The 22741-nt window shown below is 45.4% G+C and overlaps 1 long non-coding RNA gene across 2 annotated transcripts; it reads left to right on the top strand.

Moving 5' to 3' along the window:
* The first annotated feature begins 3521 nt into the window (after positions 1 to 3521).
* On the top strand, positions 3522 to 15414 carry LOC144288218 (uncharacterized). 2 transcript variants are annotated; one of them, XR_013356183.1, is made up of 3 exons: positions 3522 to 4163; positions 5058 to 5209; positions 13753 to 15414. It is a non-coding gene; the product is annotated as an uncharacterized LOC144288218 (long non-coding RNA). The 2 variants fall into 2 exon arrangements; XR_013356182.1 differs by lacking the exon at positions 13753 to 15414 and adding an exon at positions 6697 to 8579.
* The last annotated feature ends 7327 nt before the right edge of the window (positions 15415 to 22741 follow it).

Genomic DNA, 22741 nt, shown 5'->3' with positions numbered 1-22741 from the left:
AGCTCTAGATGAAAAAAGTGATTGAAATTCTCATTTCAACTTTCACGTTCTAAAGAGTAGCCACGTTGCACACCCGTATAAGGCAAATAAAGCAGCTGAATGACATCCAGTATCCATTTCTACCAAGGTTAACGATAGAGTTTAAAAATCCTTTGGAAAAAAAAATTTAAAAATAAAAATAAAAATCCTTTGAAGCGGGTAGCCCAGGTGGCGCAGCCTGGGCTGCTGAAGGCAGTTTGGTCCCTGCCTTCAGCCCAGGGCGTGATCCTGGAGACCCGGGATTGAGTCCCACGTCGAGCTCCCTGCATGGAGCCTGCTTCTCCCCCTGCCTGTGTCTCTGCCTCTCTCTCTCTCTCTCTCTCTATGTCTATCATAAATAAATAAATAAATAAATAAATAAATAAATAAATAAATAAATAATAAATACATTCTCATAAATAAATAAATAAATTCTCAAAAAAAATCCTTTGAAGCATCCCATCTGATGGCAATTAGACATGATGCCACATGCAAGCGCCTCTTCGCAGTGTTGGAGAAGAACACTTCCTAGAAGAACACTTCTACCCCCGGAGGAACCAACCTCACAACTTCCTTCCTCTAGTCGGTGCCCGACGCAGCAAGGGAGAGCAGACTGAGGATGCGCTAACAATCCCCTGGCCCTTCCGGTCTGGGGTGAGGTCCTCCGGGGAAGCAGAGCAGTGATACCAGATCGTCGCTCGTAAGCAGATTTAATAAACAGAGCACTTGAATGTGGCCTCAGGGTCCTTTACTTTCGAGACCAACAATCTTAGGCCAAATGAGCCGCAGCCACGTGGGGCCACGGGAAGTGAGTGCAGAGTCAGGGGGATGGAGGTGGCTGTGCACGTGGCTCCCGCTCCCCCGGCGGCCGTGCAGTGACACACGAGCTGGCGACACGAAGGCCGACGGTCAGCGGCAGCAGCTGGGGCCGGGCAGGTGCACCTGGCCGAGGGGCGAGGGGGCGGGCGGAGGCCCTGGGGCAAGGCGCAGGTGATGAGGTGTCCGTCAGCACACGTCCAGCCTGGCGGTGGCCTGGGGGCGCTGGGGGCGCTGGGGGCGGTGGGCTCAGTCCTGCTCGCCTGGCTGTGCTCGACCCGCCAACAGGTGCATGGGCAGCGACGGGACGTCCGGGCCCAGGCGGGGACCCCGGGTTGCCCCGTGTCCCCGAGAGAAGGCCCGAGGGCCGGAAGGCTGGCCTGAGGCTGCATCTCCAGGCCGGGGCCTCGCCAACCAAGGCCTCAGCCTTTCCCCGCGGGCAGCGACGGGCGTCGGGCAGCAGGGTTATATTCTTACGCTGTATTTCTTATGATAAAAACCACTCAGGTTGCACTGCAGACATGACACGAGGGCAGGCAGGAGGGAAGGCGGTGACAATAGAGGAGAGGGAACACCTGGAAGGAATTACAGGAGCTGCAACCGAGAGAACTTGGTGAAGAAGCAGGTGGTGCACCAGAATGAGAGGAAGATAGTAAGGCCCCCTCGTTCCTGAGTTGGTACAACAGTGGACTTTGGAAATTCTTTTAATTAAGAAAATTGTTTTTATCACGTTTAAAAAAATAACCCTGTGGTCTTGGTCTTTCTCATCCCATGGAATCTTGAGCAATTCAGTCCCTTTTTTCTCTTAAAAAAAAAAAAAAAAAAAAAAAAAGATTTAAGTCCCGACTGGAAGGCCAAATTCGTCTCCCGTGGTTTCTGTTTCATCCAGAGTCTGGGGCTTATTAGGTAAACTTTGTCGAGTAGACGAAAATCAGCGTTCGTACCCTGGATCCTGTCCAAAGGATCAGAGTATCGGGTAAATTCCTGTTCCCGATGTCTGTGTCCCTTCTCTTGCAGGGTCCAAGTCCAGAGCTGCACATGGCTGGTCTCTGTGCACATACAGTAGGTTTCCAAGAAACGAAACAAAGAAGTGGTCGTGAACGTCGACAGCAGGAGGAAAGAGAACACTGATCTTTTCCTTCCCGCCCCTCAACACCGGGTCAGTCTGTAACGGGCAACGGGCGGCTGACACCGGGAGACCAGGGACGTTCCTGGCCCGCCTGGCCCCTGACGGCCAGGATCGGGGGTGGCTGCGGAGAGATTCGTGGCTGAGACAGATGGAGCTCGGCGAGCACCGCCCGCGGGAGCCGGAGGGCCTCGGTCACGGGCTGACCCCCCGGGAGGGACACTTCAGGGAACTGCGGTGCTTCCAGGCTGCTGGGCGGCCCACGGCGCTGGGGCAGTCCTGCTCCCGTGGCCCGTGTAGTATTTTAACAGGAAAGTTTGGAACTGATGTCACACGTTGCCTGCACCGCCAAAAATTCGGGAAATCGCTGGACAAGTTTTGGGATAAAAAGGCAGCGTGTGTGTGTGTCGGAAAATGGAGCACGTGGAATCGCACCTCTGGTCCCACCTCTGCGACGATGAGGGGAACAAGCTGCTCACCGAAGCCCGGCCCCGGCACGCACGGCCTGCGGCGTCTGAACCCTCGAGGCATGTGCGTGCAAGTGTCCATAAAGCGAGGCACCTCGTTGGACTAGACCTTGCCTTGTTCGTGGCAAACGGAGAAGGGAAAGGTGTAAATGGCCATTTTCCATCTGTCGTTGTAGTGACCCAACTTTCAACCCCATGGGCTCCTTCGGCTGTTTCCTGGATTACCTGTGTGTTCTAAATAAGGCTCACTTTTTCAAGCTGCAGAACAAAGAGCAAACTCAAATATTTTCCCATTAATAAAACACTCTGAGGCAGAAAGCATCGGCGTATACGACGGCCACAGCCCTGTCGCTGGATGCGAGCATTTACAGAGCGCAAGTGGGGGAGCCTTTGGCTGGGCGGTGGGGCGGAGGCTCACTCTCCGTACAGGGTTTCCCACACGGATCTGCCCTAAGACAAAGTGACTGCCTAGACTTTACTTCCCTGATGACAAACACGCTTCGTTATTTTTGTCGTTTACACCCTGGGAGTACTACTTGAAAATAGTTCACTTTAATTTCTCTTAACAAATATTTAATGAGCACCTATTGCACATCAGGTACTGTTGCAGGCACCGAGAAACAGCGGGAAAGAAAATAGATTTAAAGAGGAAACTCAAGGTTCTGAGGTTCAGGGGCTCCGGGTGGCTCAGTGTCTGAGCGGCTGCCTTGGGCCCATGGTGTGACCCTAGGGTCCCGGGATCGAGTCCCACGTCGGGCTCCCTGCTGGGAGCCTGCTCATCCCTCCGCGTGTGCCTCTGCCTCTCTCTCTGTGTCTCTCATGAATAAACAGATAAAATCATAGAAAGAGAGAGCAACTAGCATTTCTGTAACACTTTTACCATATTCGAAGACATTTGGTAGCTATCACTGCATTTTCTTTTTTACCATAGTCCGAGGGGTGAGGGGGGCGGGCGGCACAGAGGAAGGCACAGAGGGTTTAAATAATTCCCCCAAGGTTTACTTCTTTAATTGATAAAAACATTCTTCTAATTCCAGGCCCATCAGTTCCTCTTGATTACCTTTCATCCTCTAGCCGATTATCTTTCCCTAGATATTTGAGAATCACTGAATGAGCGGCAGCGTGGCCTAGGCTCTGTAGCTGGATTGTCAAGAGAGCAAATCCTTCCTGACACTTGGGTGGTTGAATAACAAACCGCCTACAATTCAGTGGAGTAAACAATAGCCGACGATTGTTTCCCACTTGTCGGTGGGTTGCCCTGACCCGAGCCGGGCTGTGCTTGCATCCGCAGGTTGGTTTGGGTCGGCTCCACCGGCCCTTCATCCTCCAAGTGCTGATGCGCTCTCCAGGGGCGCCCATTTCACTGTGACGGCAGAGGGCGAGAGGACGAGCCATCCTTGCATGCGGGCTCTGAGCCTCTGCGTGTATTTGCCTGTTAGCATCCCGCCGGTCAAAGCAGATCACCCGGCCCAACCCGAGCCTTCCCAAGGGAGGAGACGGGGGGTACAGTCTGTCCATCCCAGGCCAGAGCCCGTCACGTGACCAAGCTAAGTATCAACGGGATGGGGAGGTCAGGGCGGGGGCGGCAGGGTGGGGAGAGACTGAATTTCTCTGAACGATCATCTAATCTACCGCCGTAGCCCTAATATCTCTTACCTCGGCTTCTTTCTGAGGAAAACCGGCCTCACGTTGCTGTGAGAACTCAGCACAGCACTGAAGACGCTTGTCCCGCGTAGGTAAGCAGTCAGCACTCGTGCTCTGTCGGCCTCGGCCCACCTGCCGCCTCTCCGCCCCCGTGTTCTCTCCCACAGCCATGCCCGGGTCCGGGGAGGCACCTGGGTCTGGCCCAGGACGGTAGGTCTACACTCCAGCGGGGCTGGCTCTCGTGAGCTCGGCAGTGCCTGGCTCATCCGTAGGGAAGGCCCATCAGCAAGTCCACCAGGCTTCCTTCTCTTATTTAAGGCCCATGTGCTGGCTCAGCTTGTCCGTCCGTATGAGACCGCTACCTCCCAAAATACAGGAGAATGAGGTAAATATCCTTATGTGTTTTTTTTTTCTCTAAATTTTCTGTTATAAGCGAATCTCCTTTTCAAAAGAAGACAGAAGGAATTGCCATGGAGATGACTCAGTCTCAGTGACACCGTCCCGTGAAGCCTTCTCCAACTTGTCTTCCTTCCCCCATGACCGTCTGCATTTTCTTCTAAACCTTTACTATGGCAGCAACTAGGTCCTATGGGACTTTTATGTGACTTCTTTTTTCTTTCTTTCGTGTCTCACAAAGCATGATCTTCCAGGAAACTGTCTTATCCTTGCATCTTTCCTAACACAGCACGTGACACAAGGTAGACGATCCATGAAACTTGCTGAGCAGAGATAGGGTCAGGACAGAAGTGGGACCTCGCGGGAGACCCTGGGGTTTCACCTCCGCCCCACGTTTACATGATGTTCCCTGCAGCGATGAAGGTCTCGGCGACACCGTACTACGTTCTCATATGAATTAAAACGAAGGAGACCAGCAATAGCCGTTGCTGGTCCGTCTGTGGGGCACCCGAACTTGTACCTCATTAGGTGAGAGTGTACAATGGTACAAACGCTTTGAAAACCTGTTTGGCGGTTTCTTTTCCGTTTAGACATAAAATCACCACATGGGCCAGCAGTTCCATTCCTAAGCACGTCTTTGCCCTGGAGAACTGAGGCCCGTGCCCATGCAGAGACACGTCGAGGGATGCTCCGGTCGGCATTACTCATCAGCGCCAAAGCTAGAAACCATCCAAATAAATAGGTGAGTGGAAAAAATGTAGCCAATGCATGTGGCCTCTATGATAGAGGCCACGTGGATGAATCTGGGAACTACCATGATGGGCGAGAAAACCCAGATACGAGCCGTCCATATGTCTCATTCTGCTTATGTGAAAGTACGGAAATTGCAAGCTAACAAGCGATGGTTGGAGGCAGGTGGGCGCTGCCTGGGCCCCGCGGGGCCTGCTCTGGGGCTACGCAGAGCCTCTGGGTCTCGGGTCATGGCAGCAGCTTCAGGCGCACGTCTACCAAAACCCAGCCAGCCACAGCTCAGGGAAGTTGTGAACACAACGGGAAGCTATCTAAAAGGCGTGGAATTGTGGCCTGGAGAGGACTGGGGTTTACGGGCCCGTGGTATTTATTGTGGAGCAGAAAGGACGTGATCCGGCTGAGGTCTGGTGGCCCCCGTGGCCCCCGTGGGCAGGTGGGCAGCCCGGCCCAGGGGGTCCCCGGGCGCACCCACTGCTGGCGGCAGGTGGGTAGCAGGTGGGTGGCAGCCTTGGGTGGGGGGCGAGCTGCCCACCCGGCCCACCCGCCTCATCTCCTCCTGCACACATCACTACACGAAGGGTGACGACGGTAACACTGCTCTTTCCAAACTCAGACTCGCTGTCGTGAAGACCGACGGCTGCCCAGGCCTGGGGGCCGAGCACAGGGCCAGGTCCCCCGCGTGTCCCCTTCTAACTGCAGGGCCCTTGCTCCTGGGCTGCCGGGCCTCCTGACACCGAGCCCGACAGCCGGCCCCATGGGGGACTCCAAGGACCAGTCGCGTCACTATAGGAACTATTACAGCTGTCCTATTGTGTCAACAGTTATTGTTATTCGTCTCTTCCTGGCTTCGTTTAGCAGCTACACTTTATCATAGCTTTGTAGATTTGGGGAAAACTCTCTCTGCATAAGGTTTGGTTTTATGCAGAAGCAGCCACTGGGGGTCCTGGCACATATGCCCTGCAGACAACGGGGGACAACTGTCGTAGTTTAGTCAGGGCTATGACGTTGCCGACAGCGGGTTCACTAAAGGTTGATCGTTGTAAATTTGGGAGAGAATTTTCAGGTGTAAAATTGCATACTAGAGGCAGTACACGTAATTCCACTAAAAGAATTGGAAGTACTGGCAAAAAAACCGAATCAAACATTTCATACGCAGTTTCCAAGATTCAGAGAGGGTGCCCCGAGGTCGCCGTAGTGTCTAAGCGCTCACAAAAGCTAACAAAACCCGGACGGCTTTAGTGTGTCTCCGAGGAGCCTGTCCCTGATCCTACTTGATTCCCTCTTACGCTTGGTCCACCCAAACGCAAGTCGATCTTACATTTGTTTTTTCTTTCCTGCATATGAAGTTTACAAATCACACAGTAGAGTTTTCAGGGTCAGTTTCCAAAAAAAAAAAAACCCAAAAAAAAAACAAAACCACAACAACAAAAAAACTTTCCAATTTTCTATTGTCCAACCAAAAGTCTCTATTGGTTCCAGCTAATTTTTCGACTTGAATATTTCAAAGAGGTAATAATAAAGAACCACAGTCACGTGAGAGTCTTTGAAATTCTAAGAGACTATATGTTGGGGGATTCTTCGCCTGGAAGCACTGCCGCAAACAAATAGACTTTCCCCTGGCGAACGTATACCAACACATGTTTCCGCCAGCCACAAATTTTCAAGAGCTGGAATCGGAAAGAAAAAATTAAAGACCTAGTAGGAGGATACTAAATGACCAGCGTTTGTCATCCATTTTCCGAATCTCTCCGAACCCCTGCTTCTCCACGATGACGGGTCATGTAGGGCAATAGGAGGAAGTTCACAGCGTTCTGAATATACAGCAACCCCCCCCCCATCAAGTGCTGATTTGAACTCCAGAGTTCGTGTACTTAGATCTTCACATGCTCATACCTTGATGACAGTAGCCACTGAATTCAAATGGTGGGTCAGAGATTGGAAATACAGGCTGACGGGAAATATGAACCTTGCCCTCCTGTAGACGATAGCCTATGAACCATACGCATGCAATTCCGGCCCCAACGCTCTTGTCCATACTGTTCATTCTTCAGCTGTGGGATCCCCGGGTGCTCTTCCAAAGCCACCTTTGCCCAACAGCCTTCCTTCTCATAACAAAGTCTCGTTACTCTGAACTGTCACGTCTAATCGCGCTGAGAGTTCGATACTCAAGGAGCTAGTAAGGGCAACGGTGATGGAAACGGCCGCCGCCAACCCAGGCATCACGCCCCCGGGGTGCAGACGGGCAGCAGGGCCCTGCCGCATGAGGAGCCTCAGTGAACGTCTCTCACCCGATCGTCACAAAGCCCCGGGGGTAGGCTCTGTTATCAGGCCCATGTTCCGGCCGAAGAGACTGAGACTCGACGTTACTAAGTGACGTCTGCAAGGTGGTTCACCTACGAAGTAAGAGCTGGACTTGGCCGCAGGTGGGCTGACCCTGGAAGCTGGCCTCCTGACCTCGAGGAGCTGCAAAGGCCGCGCTGCAGACACGATGGAGGTGAAGGGGCCGTCTCCAGCCTCTGGGGACAGGCGGCCCAAACGAGGCGCATTCCCCGGGAGACCTTCCATGGCCTCGGAGCACAGGGACCTGGTACAGGTTGCACCGCGTCAGGGCTCAGGGTGGGCAGCAGGGCTCAAAGTCCAGCGATGCTGGGGGCTGCAGACGTCATAGGCCAGCAAGGAGACAGTACCTCAGATGGTCGGTGGACGAGAATGAAGCAGGTGACGTGCCACGGACGTGAGGATGGCGTGTCCCGCACGTTCTAGGGAACGAGGAGGCTGGGCGAGCGGCTCGAGGAGGTTCCAGGCAGCCTCCCCCAAGGGGGTGATAGCTGAACCGCCCACTCCCCAGGGAATCGTTTCCTGGTCAAGTGATTTCTAACATGTGGCCCAACACCTGTGAGGCAAGAGACATGGTAGACGTGAAAGGTCACTTGTAGCTTGGCTTGGGTACAAGCCCATGGTCCAGGACACAACTGAATAAATGCTAGGTAGCCTGAGGTTTGAAATTTGTTAAAAGATGTTTAATATGTTTTCCCCCAAAGCTTATTTCTGGAAAGTAAGTCAACCAAGTGTTGGTGAACAAATAAAGAGAAAAACCCCCGAAAGTAGAAGAAATGGGGTACTCCTTACACGGATTGGAAATCAAATTTTGAGAGGATAGTGATTTGAAGATGAAAGCCGCAAAAGAATTGTTTCTTTGATTTTTGAAAATAGACACATTTAATTTTGAATTATTTTTCCTCCAGTGTACATTTCCTCGATTTCCAATATTATTCTATATTATTAAAATGGCAATGATTTCAGAATATTTAACATAATGTGCAGATTGTAGTCTCTTCATTAAAAATATAGTATAAAATTCATGATGCGTTTGTTTTCATTTAATTTCTATTTGTCTTAGGTTTTTTCATTTAGGTAAAACTGTTTTAGGTTAGAATCATCTCGTTTTTCTTTCTTAGCAGCCTACTTCCCGTGACGCACAGTTCTCAATAGAAGCCCCGCGGTAACCCTGTCCAAATCTAACAGGGAAAAGGACGAGAAATCGCTGAGTACCTCTCTTGGCTTTGTACTGCATTCAAGCTTTTCTTACATTAGCGAAAGAAATTATGAGAAAGAAATCTGTTTTATTTGTGAACCTGGAACAAAAGGACAAACTAGTGCAAACAAGTGGAAGATTTTCCCAAGATTTTCCTAGATATCTAGAAAGTCTTTAATTCTTTGGTTCATTCCAGAATTGATCAAGAGGTCCCCCAAGATTTTATGACCTAAAGTCCTTCTGGGCAAAGTACGGTAATTTATGAAGTCAGGCGAACCAGATAAAGGGCGCTCTGGTCCGAGAATGAGCCACAGCTCTTTTGATATAGAAGCCAAGTCACACACAAGTGCCTCAAAATCCAATTCAAACTGGCTCAAGCAGTAAGAAAATTTATTGGCTTATATGAGTGAGGCTCCAGAGGCCCGACTCCGGGTCTGCTTAATTCAGTCATTCCGGTTCTGCTTCCGTCACAGTTTCCCTGTGCCTTCCTCTGAATATTGGGCTGTTCCTTAGGCTGCTCGCTACGTACCAGGGAAAATACCATATTGCACATCACCTGTTACTACACCAGAGAAAGACAGAAATGACTCAGGGAATCATCTTATAATGACAAAGATGCTTCCCCCCCTCCCGAAATATTCAGCAAATTTCCCACTTAGCCAGAATTGGGTCACATACTCGCTTGCGACTGCATCTCGTAGCCCCTAAGGTAGGCCATGCGCTGATTGGCCGAGGCCTGGACCCCTGAAGCAATCACTGGAATTCACCTTCCTTTCAGACCGATCAGGCCACACCCCGCAGAGGGAGGGATAAGCATTTGATCCAAGAAAATGTTTTGCTAGGAAGGAAGAAAGAGAACCAAATTGGTAGGACAAAGAAACATCATCAGCTACAAAACTGTCAATAATAAACTAAGTATTTAGTAGCATTTTGAGGAAATCAGTGGAAAAACCAACTCCCAAGAAGGCAAAATGTAGGTATAGTCAACAGAAACTCCTAATGGCTCAGTGTTTAAGCTAAGGATGGAAAGGAAGCAGAGTTAGCGGTATTCTCAACTATATGGTGAGAGGGATCTATCATCCCGCTTCCTCTACGTCTTGGGATTTCCAGGCTCAGATTAAAACGCCTGGGAGTACGCTTCCTGCTGGCAGCATTTCTCTTCTCTTTCAGTGGTTTTTGCCGTAATAATATAAGATACGGAATATGCGTATTCGTGATTAGATGGCTGGACGTACTCACTGCATCTTGTTACGACAAATCCCACATTCACAGAAGGTCTGATCCCGAGATGGTTATGCCTTGCCCGAGTCCACGCAGCCAGCTCAACGGCGGATGTAGGATTCAAACCCAAGCCAGCAAGACACTGCGCTTTCATCTGGATCATACCCACTACCTTATGGGATACGGGCTTCTTCCCTTCGAGGGCTACTCTTCCTTTCTTCCTTCTCCTTTACTTCCTCCTACTTCTGGAGTTTATTCTGACGTCTTCATTATTATCCTTCTCTTGCAACGAGCTCCCCAGACGTCTCCTGACCGCAGGACAGCTTTCTCTTGGTTATTCAAGATCTCTTCCCCCACCTCTTTGTTTCTGCCCACCGCAGGCATCTAGAACGGTTCCTCAATGTTAAATTTTTGCGGTCTTATTTTGGGGGGTTTATTACAAGTGTTCTTTCCCCGTATCTGAGTAATTTAAATAATTTAAGGCGCCATTATTTTTCTGGTTGTACCTGTGACTTCATTGTGTTTCTTATATTACTTTTTGAATGTACTGTTCATTAAAAAATACTTGCTGTATTTTGTCTAAATATATTGCGTTTCATATCACGATGTTCAAAGTTTTTAGCCGTACTTGACTGAAATAAACTAGAACTGCAACAGGGAGGAGCCAATAATGAAACTCAGTAGATTTCTATTTCTATTCATACTATAAAAGCTAATCATTTTTATTATGTTACTTCATGATGTGGTATCCTCAGTAAAGTCGCTAAATATCGTGGGGAAATGCTACATTTGAATTTCCATATGTTTTCACGGAAGATGCAGGTTTAGTTGAAGCTGTGACCTAATCAGGCAGAGATTTGGGCTTCTTGTATTACTGTTTTCAATGTGGATCTGGAATCTGAGTCTAGATGCTGCAGCCTGAGTGCGGCTGTCGTTGGTATTAGGAGACACCCTTCCCTTCCCCAGGACGCGGGCATCCATCCCGACAGACAGCCAAGGTCATAAACACACGGGTGCAGGCGGCGGCGCTCCCTCGAGCTCTGCAGGGCAGACTGCACGCCCGGCCCCAAGACGGTGGCAGCGCGCCCGCGTGTCCCAGTGAACTTCCTCTGACACTGCTCCGCCAGCACAGAAAAATACTACAGGAATCACCCTGATTCTTTGCCTCTTTGCAACTGACAAGCAGGTATTGCTAAGATAAAATAAGAAAATAATTTGATCTTTTGGTTTTCTTGGCATCTCAGGTTTTATTGAGTGCCAAAAAGTCTTAACTATTTATCAAATTCTTGCCATTTATCAGAATAGTTTTATCAGCTTTATTGGAATCTTGCCATTTATTAATTTAAGCCCAAATTTCTCCTTCTGTCTTGATGGTTTGGGATGTAGCATTTCAACCACTCTCTAGAACAATATTCAATTAAATAACATTTTAACTGCTAAATATAACTGCTAAATTGCAAATTTTTACTATACTTTTTAAAGAAATCACATTCCTAGTGATATAATGGTAACATCATATTTTAATTGGAAGAGTCACGTTCTCCATTTGTAATTTTCTTGATTAGCATTGAAGAGGGTAAGACAAGGTAGATGTTTAAGGCCTTTATTAAAAGTTCTTGGGGTGCCTGGCTGGCTCAGTCGATAAAGTGTGCAGCTCTTGATCTTGGGATTAGGAATTCAGGCCCCATGTTAGGCTCAGAGCTTACTTTGAAAAAAAAAAACTCTTACATCTGAAGAGTGACTAAAAATCAAAAAATCAGTTGGGTTTATTTGGCAGTGGAGATGGGGATCTGCATGCCCTTTATTTTAAATGAGATTTGTGATCTCTTACAATGAAGCAAAAGCCACCTCAATTTAACCAATCATTTATAAAAGACAATGATATAGAACATTTTTTTAAGAAGTGAAAATTATTAGTAAGAAATTAGAAAAAATTATAAAGAGGTACAAAATATGGGGAATTCAGAAAATAAAGGAGAAGCTGTGTGTGTGTGTACATGTATGTATGTGTGTGTATAGGATGTTTACATGTGTACATGATGTTTGTGGTTCAGAAGTACAGTTTAAGTTTTATCTTGAAATACATGTTGAGTTGTTAATATTTACCATTCTCTTGCATTCTCTTTGGCTAATTCCCATGAAAAGATATTTATGGAAGACTGAAAAAATGTCTACAGATTAATTATTGTTTCTATTATTAAATGCCCATTTTTTCTATATTTGTTGTTTTTCACCCTTGATGAGCATGACAAGGACTAAATATTTTATGCATTTTGGGGTTAAGTTGAAATAAAGCTTTGAGATTAGTAAGTCTATACATCTGTTACCTTTTTTCTTACAAAGCATGGATATGAGGAATGAGATTCAAATGTAACTAGCTACTATATTCATAAACATTTTAGATTTTTGGATAAACTTCAGATGCATAATTAGTTTGATAATGAAATTAGTTCAGGACACACCACCAATGCATATCATAAGCAGAATTTAAGCGAATCCCCAAACCATGAACTCACAAACTAAAAGATCTGTTAGTAGACAAATGAAAACTAAAATACTGAAAAATAAGACAATCTAGAACCAAAATTAAGTACCCCAAACGAAAAAATGAACATAAATCTCAGTACTTTTATTTTTTAAAATAATCTGTATACTCAACATGGTGCTGGAACCCAGAACCCCAAGGTCAAGACTTGCGTGCTCCACCAACTGAGCCAGCCAGGTGCCCCCAGTAATTTTATATCTTAAGCAATTCATACACGTGCAGGCTGGGTGTAGCTAGGTGTGGTGTATATACATGTAGCTTTAGGTTCTATGTAGTATAAAGAAAAACTAATATAGTAAATACAAGCTGCTCTGGATAAAAGTGTGCCAGCATATTAAGGGGCTGAAAGACAAAATGAGCATAGAAAGAATAAATAGAGATGAGAGCTTGTTATTAGAACCTCACACGAAGGAACAGGGACCAAGCATGTTGCTGATTGAAAGGTCAGCTCCAGATATTCAATGGTATCTTGAAATTCCCCCAAAAATCGATATTTTTTTCTATTTTAATGCTACTTAAGAGCATCTACAACAAATGCAGAATAGGATGAGCATTTGATAACACAAATAACAGCCTGTGGACTTTCTTCAGTCTTCCATATATATTTTTAACGGGAATTAGGCAGAGAATGGTGTTCTCTATCTGCTGTCTACCAAGCCCTATACTTGAGAGATGTTAGGATAGAAAATACTGAAACACAATGTTTTGTTTTATTTCATTCATTCCTCAGTACAATACCTGTTTCTTTCCACCTTGATAAATTCTCTTGGATATCCCAGAAAGAAATTTAAAGGCATCCCAAGACTTATGTCTTTTTAGGGCAAAGCTAAGCGCATGATCTGAACAGATCTAGCAATTTTTGCTGGGGAGACGAGTTTTCCCAATCTGTTATCTTCTAGTTTCTGAAGCATGAAAAGGCCCATGTCTAAGGTAATTCGCTAGGGTAAGCCTGCTGGCTCTTTGCTGAGAGTCCAAGAGGAATAGCATTCATTGTGGCGATTCATCAGGGCTTAGAAGTTGGTTCTCAGATTTACAAGTTTAAAAACTTGACAGGTGCACTAACCACACCACTAACTACTCATGGAATCCGATGTGTATGATCAAATGCTTATTGTTTTACAAGGAGAGGAAGAATAATGCAGGTCACAAATTCTTGCCCCTATATAATGCATTTGATGCAGACTGTTTAAGGGAAAGCCATTTATTTTTTATTTATTTTTTATTTTTTTTTTAGGGAAAGCCATTTAAATCAAGAGTTTGGAATAAGCATGGAATCAGAGGAAAACGAGTTATGTTGGAGAAAAATAATTAGAAACCAAATCTTCTCCTAGCCCAGAAAACCTTGCTGCAGAAATAGAAGAGAAGGTGAGCAAGCTTATTGTTGAATAAGCAGTAAACCCAAATGTGACGCACACCACAGGCAGTCCGACAGCGGGACTGCAGAAGCAGAAAGTCACTCCGTGCGGCCCCGCAGACGGTCCACTGGGTAAATGTTCCAAAGGTGAGCAGCAACTAGTCCTTGGGAGAAGAGCCCCACTGGTCACGCACAGGTCGTCATAGTTACTTGGTAATTGGGATGACCATCTAATGGGCTTCACCCAAAAGAAGAAAAAAAATCACTTATTTTATGACAGGAAGTCGTTTTGCAACTTGGAATGAGACTCGCACTGAAGTGAGGCCACCAACCTCCCACAGAAACTAGGAAATCGAGGCGTCATCTATGTCGATTTTACATTTCCAAAGAGATGATCCCTGGGTCATTGAGAAGCACAGTCTGGCTCCTCGAGCTAGCAAGAGGCTTGCATAACATTTCTTTTTTTAATATTTTATTTATTTATTGGAAAGAGAGAGAAAGAGAGAGAGTGTGTATGCAGATGAGTGGAGGAGGGACGGGGAGGAGGCCCACGGGGGGCTCCACGCCAGGACCCCAAGGTCAGTCCTGAGCCAAAGGTGGAGGCTCAACCACTGGGCCACCCCAGCTCCCCAAGGCTTACCTAACTTTTAAAAATATATGTATACCATAGAATCTCACCTATATGCCGGATCTAAACAACCACAACCACCACAAAAACCCCAAATTAAAGAAAAAACCCACAACCCCCCTGAGTTTATGGACAGAGAAGAGACTGATGGGGAGGACAGTGGGGGTGAACCGGGAAGAGGGGGCTGGGAGCTTGTGGAGGTGTCATCCGGCCAGCACGACCTGTCACCGCCTGGGCGCCCGAACCCCGCCGAGTAGCGAGCACGTCGGGGACCCTTGCCGTTGGAGGTGGCCTGGCCGCCTGTGACCGCGGTCACCGTCCGAGGCGGGGGTCGGAGCTGCCTGCCGCCTCTCGCGTGGGGAGCCTTTCCTCCCCCGGAAGCAGGTGCTCCCGGGAGACCAAGACCGAGGGGGAGCTAGTGCCACACCTGTCACCAGGCCCTGCATAGAGGCCCAGCGACGTGACTCTGCCGGACACTCCAGTAGGGCCGCTCGTGCCAGCCACGACCAACTGCGCTCAGGGATGCAGAAATCAGAGCCAACTTGCTCTTGACAAAAATGTATTTATTGAGGAGAGCGCGAGAGCACGCACGTGCACCTGTGCACCGTTGGGAGGGAAGCCGAGAGAGGGACAGGGACAGGCGGACCCTGAGGTCGTGACCTGAGCTCAAGTCGGGAGTGGGCCGCCCAGGGGCCCCCGGTGTGCTCCTGGTTATGTCAAGATTTGTACCGTTCACCGGGTAATAAGTAACAATTTATGAAATCCATAACTTGTCAACATTATTTCCTACATTTTTATAGACTTCTCCCCATTTGCTGTATGATTTGCCTCAGATTCCCACGTGCCGAGATGTTTCACAGGCAACAACTTTCCCGACGTGAGACAGGAATGCGAGACGTTCTCCTGTCGGGGATCATGACACGGGCTCGTCCCGAGGTGGGCGGACCGGGGTCGCCTCAAGCCCGAGCTGCCTGAGACCCGGCCCGTTGTCGTCGAGGGCAGATCCGTGAGCCTGGCGCGGTTCCGGGCCCTGAGCCCCAGGCCCTCGGCGGCTCCCCACGCGTATCCTATCCCGTGGCCACGCACTGCGGTTTGTAAGGACGCGCCCTGGGCCCCTGGCAGCCGCTGGGTCAGGGCGGCTCTTCCCAGGGCCCGGGAAGGTGGCAATCGCCACTCGCCTGGCACCTTCCCGCCCGGACCCTATGTCACTGCCCTACCTGCTCTTCCCGCAGCCCGTGCTCGTCGGGAGCCCTAATGCGCTCCCAACGCACCATCCTTGTCCTGCAAAAACATCCAGATCGTGTGGGTGAGCCCAAAACCAATGCCATCAAACTACGAGTATGTGCTTCCATGAAAGCGACCCCCCACGTGCTTGTCACGGCACAGGCCGCGAGCCCACCGCCGAGGCGCGTGAGAAGGGCAACCAGGAGCACGAGGTGTTAGACGTAACCATTTCTTAAATGGAAAAAAGGAAAATGAGGCTTTGTCTAACCGGGAATATTAAAGGCCAAGAGGCCTAGACGGTTTGGTTCTAAGGGGCTCGTCTGGATTAATTCGCTCTCTCCATCCTCCTCCTAGATTGTTTGAACAAGGAAACCGATGTCCGGAGGTATTAAATCCTCTTGTCGTGATATTACAGGATACAGCTTGGATTCCTGACGTCCTCCTGTGTCCCGGTAGTCATTCTCCCCGTTACGGATTTGCATCATTTTGTGTCTCACTACGTGGTGTCTAAGTGTGTGTCCCTTTGCGTTTACCCTCATTCGGTTCCACCTCCTGCATCTTTTATTTTTCATATTCTCTCCCTGTGCCCTATTTTCTGGTTTCTTCAGCTCTATCTTCTCGTCACCACATTATTTCTCACCTGTGTCTAATTAGCGGCTTCATCTTTCCGTTTGGGTTTGCTAATGTAAATTTTATTGGATTATAACATACATTTTAAAAGTACACAAATCATAGAGCAGCTTAATGTGTTTTCACAAAATTAACATGCCCAGTTCACCGGCACGTTAGCAGCACCTCACTAGGCCCCTTTGTGCCCCATCCTGTCCCCTCTTCTTATTTCAAGGGTGACCATCATCCTGATTTAATGTAATAATTAGCTTTGCCAATTTTTATTTTTTTTGAACTTTCTGCGAATGGAACCTTAGAATATATTCTTTTTTGGTTATGGCTTCCTTTTTCCAATGGTATATTTGTGCTGTTGTATGAAATTGTAGTTTGACCATTGTCACTAAGTTATAGCATCCTGTTTTTCTTTCAGATCTTGTTTTTTTTTAATAAATTTATTTTTTATTGGTGTTCAATTTGCCAACATATAGAATAACACCCAGTGCTCATCCCGTCAAGTGCCCCCCTCAGTGCCCGCCACCCAGTCACCCCCACCTCCCGCCCTCCTCCCCTTCCACCACCCCTAGTTCGTTTCCCAGAGTTAGGAGTCTCTCAGGTTCTGTCTCCCTTTCTGATATTTCCCACTCATTTTTTCTCCTTTCCTCTTTATTCCCTTTCACTATTTTTTATATTCCCCAAATGAATGACACCATATGTTTGTCCTTCTCCGATTGACGTACTGCATTCAGCATCATACCCTCCAGGTCCATCCACATCGAAGCAAATGGTGGGTATTTGTCGTTTCTAAGGGCTGAGGAATATTCCATCTTGTTTTTTTTTTTTTTTTTAAAGATTGACTCATTTACTTTAGAGAGAGAGAGAGAGCATAGCGGAGGGAGGGGCAGAGGAGAGGGAGAGAGTCCTGGTGGGGCTCAGAGCCCCCGCGGGCCCCGCCCCACAACCCTGAGGTCACGGCCTGAGCTGAAACCAGGAATTGGACACTTGACCCGCTGCGGCCCCCAGATGCCCCTGTAGCATCTTGTTTTTAAAAATATACTGGAATTTACTGATCAGTTTTACTGCAGGTAGACCTTGTCATTAACCCCGTGTTGATTTATTCGGACAACAGCGCCGTGACCATTCCCGTGCACGTCCGTCCTTATTACCATCTGTACGCATTTCTTTGAAGTGAGTCCAGAGGAACAGAAACTCATCCGGTGTGTGCATGTCCCACACGAGGGGCTATCGGTGTAAACGTCCCCCGTCGTGTGTTCCACATGCCTGTTGTCCTTTCTGAGATTTTTGTGGAGTTTGGTCGTGCGGTAAACTTGGACATGTTTTGTGCATTTTCCAGCCACTTCACTTTCCCTGTCTTTGTAATGCTTTTTTTTTTTTTTTTTTTTTTGGCTCAATTTTCTCTTGTGTTTGTCTGTCTTTTTTTAATGGATTCATGTGCGTTCTTAAATATCCTGGACTTTTGTATAAACTGTTATCTAAGCCCTTGACAGTTACAGAAACTGCAAATATCATTTCCCGGTAACCTTTTCAGACTCAACAATGGTGTCTTTTAATGAAAAGAAGTTTTTAATTTTAAAATAGTCCAACATATCCATTTTTTATTGCTACTGCTTTTTTGTCCTGTGTAAGAAATATTTGCCTATCCCAAAATAATAAAGATATTGTCCCTTGGGTTTTTCCCCAGCTTCATTTATTTACTGTTCACATTTACCTCTGATACACCTCAGTTTAATTTTTGTATAGTGCATGAAGTAAAGAGTCAAGCTCCTTTTTATTTTTCATAGATATTCAATTATTGCAGAACCATTTATTGAAAAGCAATTAATTTCTCCATGAATTGCTGTGGTGCTTTTGCCACTTGGTTCCATTTTCCCATTTATCTGTCTATCCTTGCACGATTGCTATAGGTTTTTCGTTTTTTGTTTTTAAGATTTTATTTATTTACTTATTCATGAAAGACAGAGAAAGAGGGAGGCAGAGACACAGGCAGAGGGAGAAGCAGGCTCCATGCAGGGAGTCTGACGCAGGACTCGATCCCGGGACTCCAGGATCACGCCCTGGGCTGAAGGCGGTGCTAAACCCCTGAGCCACCCAGGGATCCCCCGATTGCTGTAGTTTTAATGGTTGTGGCATCATAATAAGTTTTGAAATACGATAGAAGTCCTCCAAGTTTGTTACCATTTAAGAATGTCTTGGTTTTTCAAGTTTCTTTGAATTTTTATGTGACTCTTAGAAACATCTTGTCAGTTTACAGAATTGCAAACACATATCTTTCTGAATTTTTGGTTGGAATTACATTGAAAGAAGAGGTTAATTTAGGGAGAATTGATATTTTAAAAATACTGAGGCCTTCAAGCCAAAAATACGGTGAATACTACTTTATTTACTCGATTTTTCTTTTTTATTTATTTATTTATTTATTTATTTATTTATTTATTGTGTTTTTTTTTTACTCGATTTTTCTTAATAAGCTTTTGAAATTGTTATTGTAAGGGCATTTCATATCTCTTGTTAGATTTAGTTTCAGGTATTCGATGATCTTGATGCTATTGCAAATGACATTGATTTAAAATTTTACTTTCCTTAGGGTGGTCACCTGGCAGGCTCAGTCAGTGGAGCATGTGACTCTTGGTCTCAGGGCTGTGAACTCGATCCCCAGGTTGGGCATGGGGCTTACCTACAAAAATAAAATGAAATAAAATCTTCCAAAAAATTAAAGAAAATAAAGTTTTCTTTCCACTTATTCATTGCCAGTATATAGAAAAATTAATTTTGTATTAATTAATTAATTATTTTCACCTTGTTAATAACCTTGTGATTGATCTTGTTAGCCCTGCAATTTTGCCAGACTCATTTATTACTTCCAAATAGTTTTCCCGGCTTTAAAAATATATATACACGTGTCATAAGCAAAAAAAGAGTTTTGCTTCCTTCTCTCTGATCTTTGTACCCTTTATTTCTCTTACTTGTCTTATAACACAGGCTAGGACCTCAAGTACAAAGTTGAATAGGAATGTGAGTGTTGATCTTTAAGCCTTGCTCCTACCTTTAGGGTGAAAATATTTACTCTTTCATTAAATATAATTGTTAGCTATGGATTATTCATAGACAACTATGATAAGAATATGAATATTCCCTCTGATCTCTGTATGCAAAGAGGTATTTTTTTAAAATTATGAGTAGGTATTATATTTTATCAAATACTATTTTTATACTTACTGAAGTGATTTTTTTCCCTTTATTCTGTTAATGTAAAAATTTACACAGGTCAATTTTTGAATGTTTACCTATCCTTACATTCCCGGGATAAACCCCAGTTAGTTTTGATGCATTATCCTTTTTATATATGGCTATGTTTGACTTGACATCATTTTAAAAGGTATTTTGCATCTGTATTTGCAAGAGAGGGGGTTTGTAATTTCTGTTTCTTGTGAAATCTATGTTGACAAACAATGAAATAAGAGGTTTCCCCTCTTCCTCTATTCTTTGAAAGAGTTTATCTAGGATTGGTCTTATTTGTTATTTTGATGTTTGGAAATTTTCACTAGTGGAGTTTTTGGAGAATGTGGTTTTCTTTGTTTTATAAAAATAGTAGATTTATTTCCTTAATAGTTTAGGAGTATTTAATTTTTCTATTCTTTTTTGACAAATAATTATATATATTTAAGGTGTACAATGTGATGTTTTGATATAAGCATACATTGCAAAGTAATTACCACAATCAAGTTAATTAACACATTCATCACCTCACACAGTTACCATTTATTTATCTCTTTCTATTTTCTTTTACTTCAGGTTACGGTATCTGTCAAAATTTAATATTTTTCAACCAAAAAAAGCTACTAACAATTTCTCATTTTTGTTCAACTGAAACATACAAAATTGCCCCTAAATGCACAAACTTAATTATATGTAGGACTAAACAAAGCTAATTAAAAGACTTTTTTTCGCAGAACACAGGCTGCCAAAATAGCAAATCTCCCCTGAATTTGCTAATTTATCTATTGAATGGTTTCTATGGTTTCTCTACTGTGTTATTCATTCATTTTGAAGGTATTTTTAGACTGTGAATTTGGCATAAGCATAGAATTAAGAAGTAACATAAAATTTACTTCTACCATATTGGCGTGTTAAGCCATTTTCTTGCTGTTTCAGGCCTAGCTTCCCAGTCTGCTGTGTGTAACCCGGGCTGGAACCGCGCAAACCACACTGCCCTTTGCCCGTTGCACCCCTCGTAGACTTTGACAACAGAGAATTCCAAGGGAAGACGGGAGGTTCAAGAAGGAAACGGGGCCGTGTTCCTTCCTGTTTTACTTCCTCTCACTGTCAGCGACCCCTGAGCTATGGTTTTTCACCCTGGAAGTGGCCGTCGAGAAGTAGTGGTTGGTTCTACCTTCGACTTCTTTCCCCCAAAAGCAGTAATCCGTAATCAGCCCCATTTTGCCTTCTCAGAGATGCCCACCGCACCACGTGGCTGGCATCATATCCTCAGACGTCTGAGTCCCAGGTCCTTGGGGCCTTAGACTGTTGAGTCACAAGCGCCAACCAGGCAGCTTGTTTTCCAACTGCTGGTTTCTGTAGCACCCCCACTTTGCTCTCTTTATCATGCCAGCCCGGCAGGCGGTAGCTTCCCATCGCGCGGGCTGCTTCTGTATCCGATACTTCAGTGTCTCTCTTTTTTCTCTTTTTGATCATCCAGTAACAGTTAAATCAATTCCTAATATTAAATTTTCTGGTTCCCTTTTCTCCGCATCCTCTCCAACATTTGTTGTTTCCTGCCTTGTTAATTTTCCCCATTCTCACTGGTGTGAGGTGGTATCTCATTGTAGTTTTGATTTGTATTTCCCTGATGGCAAGTGATGCAGAGCATTTTCTCATATGCATGTTGGCCATGTCTATGTCTTCCTCTGTGAGGTTTCTGTTCATGTCTTTTGCCCATTTCATGATTGGATTGTTTGGAGACAGAACGTAAAGACTGCTAACTCTGGGAAACAAACTAGGGGTGGTAGAAGGGGAGGAGGGCGGGGGGTGGGAGTGAATGGGTGACGGGCACTGGGTGTTATTCTGTATGTTAGTAAATTGAACACCAATAAAAAATAAATTAAAAAAAAAAACAATAGTAACAGATGCCATAATGTTAAAATAACAAACATAAAAAAATAAATAAATAAATAAATAAATAAATTTTCTGGTTAAAACAGTTGCTGTGATTTCTGCTTTCCTAACTGATAGAATATTTCTTAATCTATGCTTTTTCTTTGCAAACAACAGAAACTCTCTTTAACTTATTGTAGGATAGAGATTTCTCCTGGAATCCTGAGACAGGACGTACAATCAGGCCCGATAGCTTTGGAAAGAGCTCAGAACTAGGATTTCTCCTTTTTATCTCTCTGGTAATTCCACAGTCTGTCACCTGCTCCATTCTGTCCTCGCCTTCTCTCTATCTCTCCGCAGGCTCGTTTTCTCCACCTGTCTCTCACGACATCCCGTAGCTCTGGGTTTATTTGTTTTCAGTTCAGGTATTGCTCACTAGTTATTCAGTCAAGAGAATTCCGGTTCCAGATAAAGGGAAACAGGCTTTGAGTGGCCTCGTTTGTACCTATGCCCGCTCTGGTTCCCACAGCATTAGCCATTACACACAGAGCTGCGGGGCTTCCACGGGGTAAAGAAGGGCAGTTGCCAGGGCTGAGCATGCTGCTGGGTGCGTGGCTCAGTGGGTTTCTAGACATTACCCAATTTGCTTTCATGGAAAAGGATCACAGCTTAAGGAGATATAGTTGAGGCATAGTCCACTTCTGTAAAATAATTGTTAGATTATTTTTAAAATTTTATTAAATACATAATCACTGCACAAAAATAACAGAGGTGGACAAAATAGAACAATAAAATAGAAATAATAGAATAGTAAAAAGATATCCCAGAAGTCCCTGATGTATATTCCTGAAATTATATCTATTTATATTTATATATGCTTATATATTTTTGTTCTTTACAAAAATAGGCTTTCCTGATTAGCAATAATTTTGAGTAACGCTACATGTCAATTTGTGAAACACGAGTACTTAACCCGTTTATAACCCTCAATAATGCCGCTATGTTTTTGCGGATACCATTAAATATTTCCTCTGAACGACTTTTTAGGAGAAGTCTTTCTAAGTTGATAAACATATATTTCAAGATGTTTGATATAATCTTTTTAATTGCCAGAAAATTTGTGTACTTGTCACCCAATTGCCAGGAAGTCTATATCAATTAACATTGTTTCCATCAAAACAAGGGATTAACTGGTTTTTTTTTCTTTTTATACTCTAAACACAATTGTTACTATTAATGTTTAAAATAGGACAATTTGAGGGCACCTGCTGGCTCAGCGGCTGAGTCTCTACCTTGGGC

Source organism: Canis aureus, chromosome 18, assembly GCF_053574225.1.
Source record: "Canis aureus isolate CA01 chromosome 18, VMU_Caureus_v.1.0, whole genome shotgun sequence".
NCBI classification, from domain to species: domain Eukaryota; kingdom Metazoa; phylum Chordata; class Mammalia; order Carnivora; family Canidae; genus Canis; species Canis aureus.
This window is presented reverse-complemented; position numbering and strand designations above follow the sequence as displayed.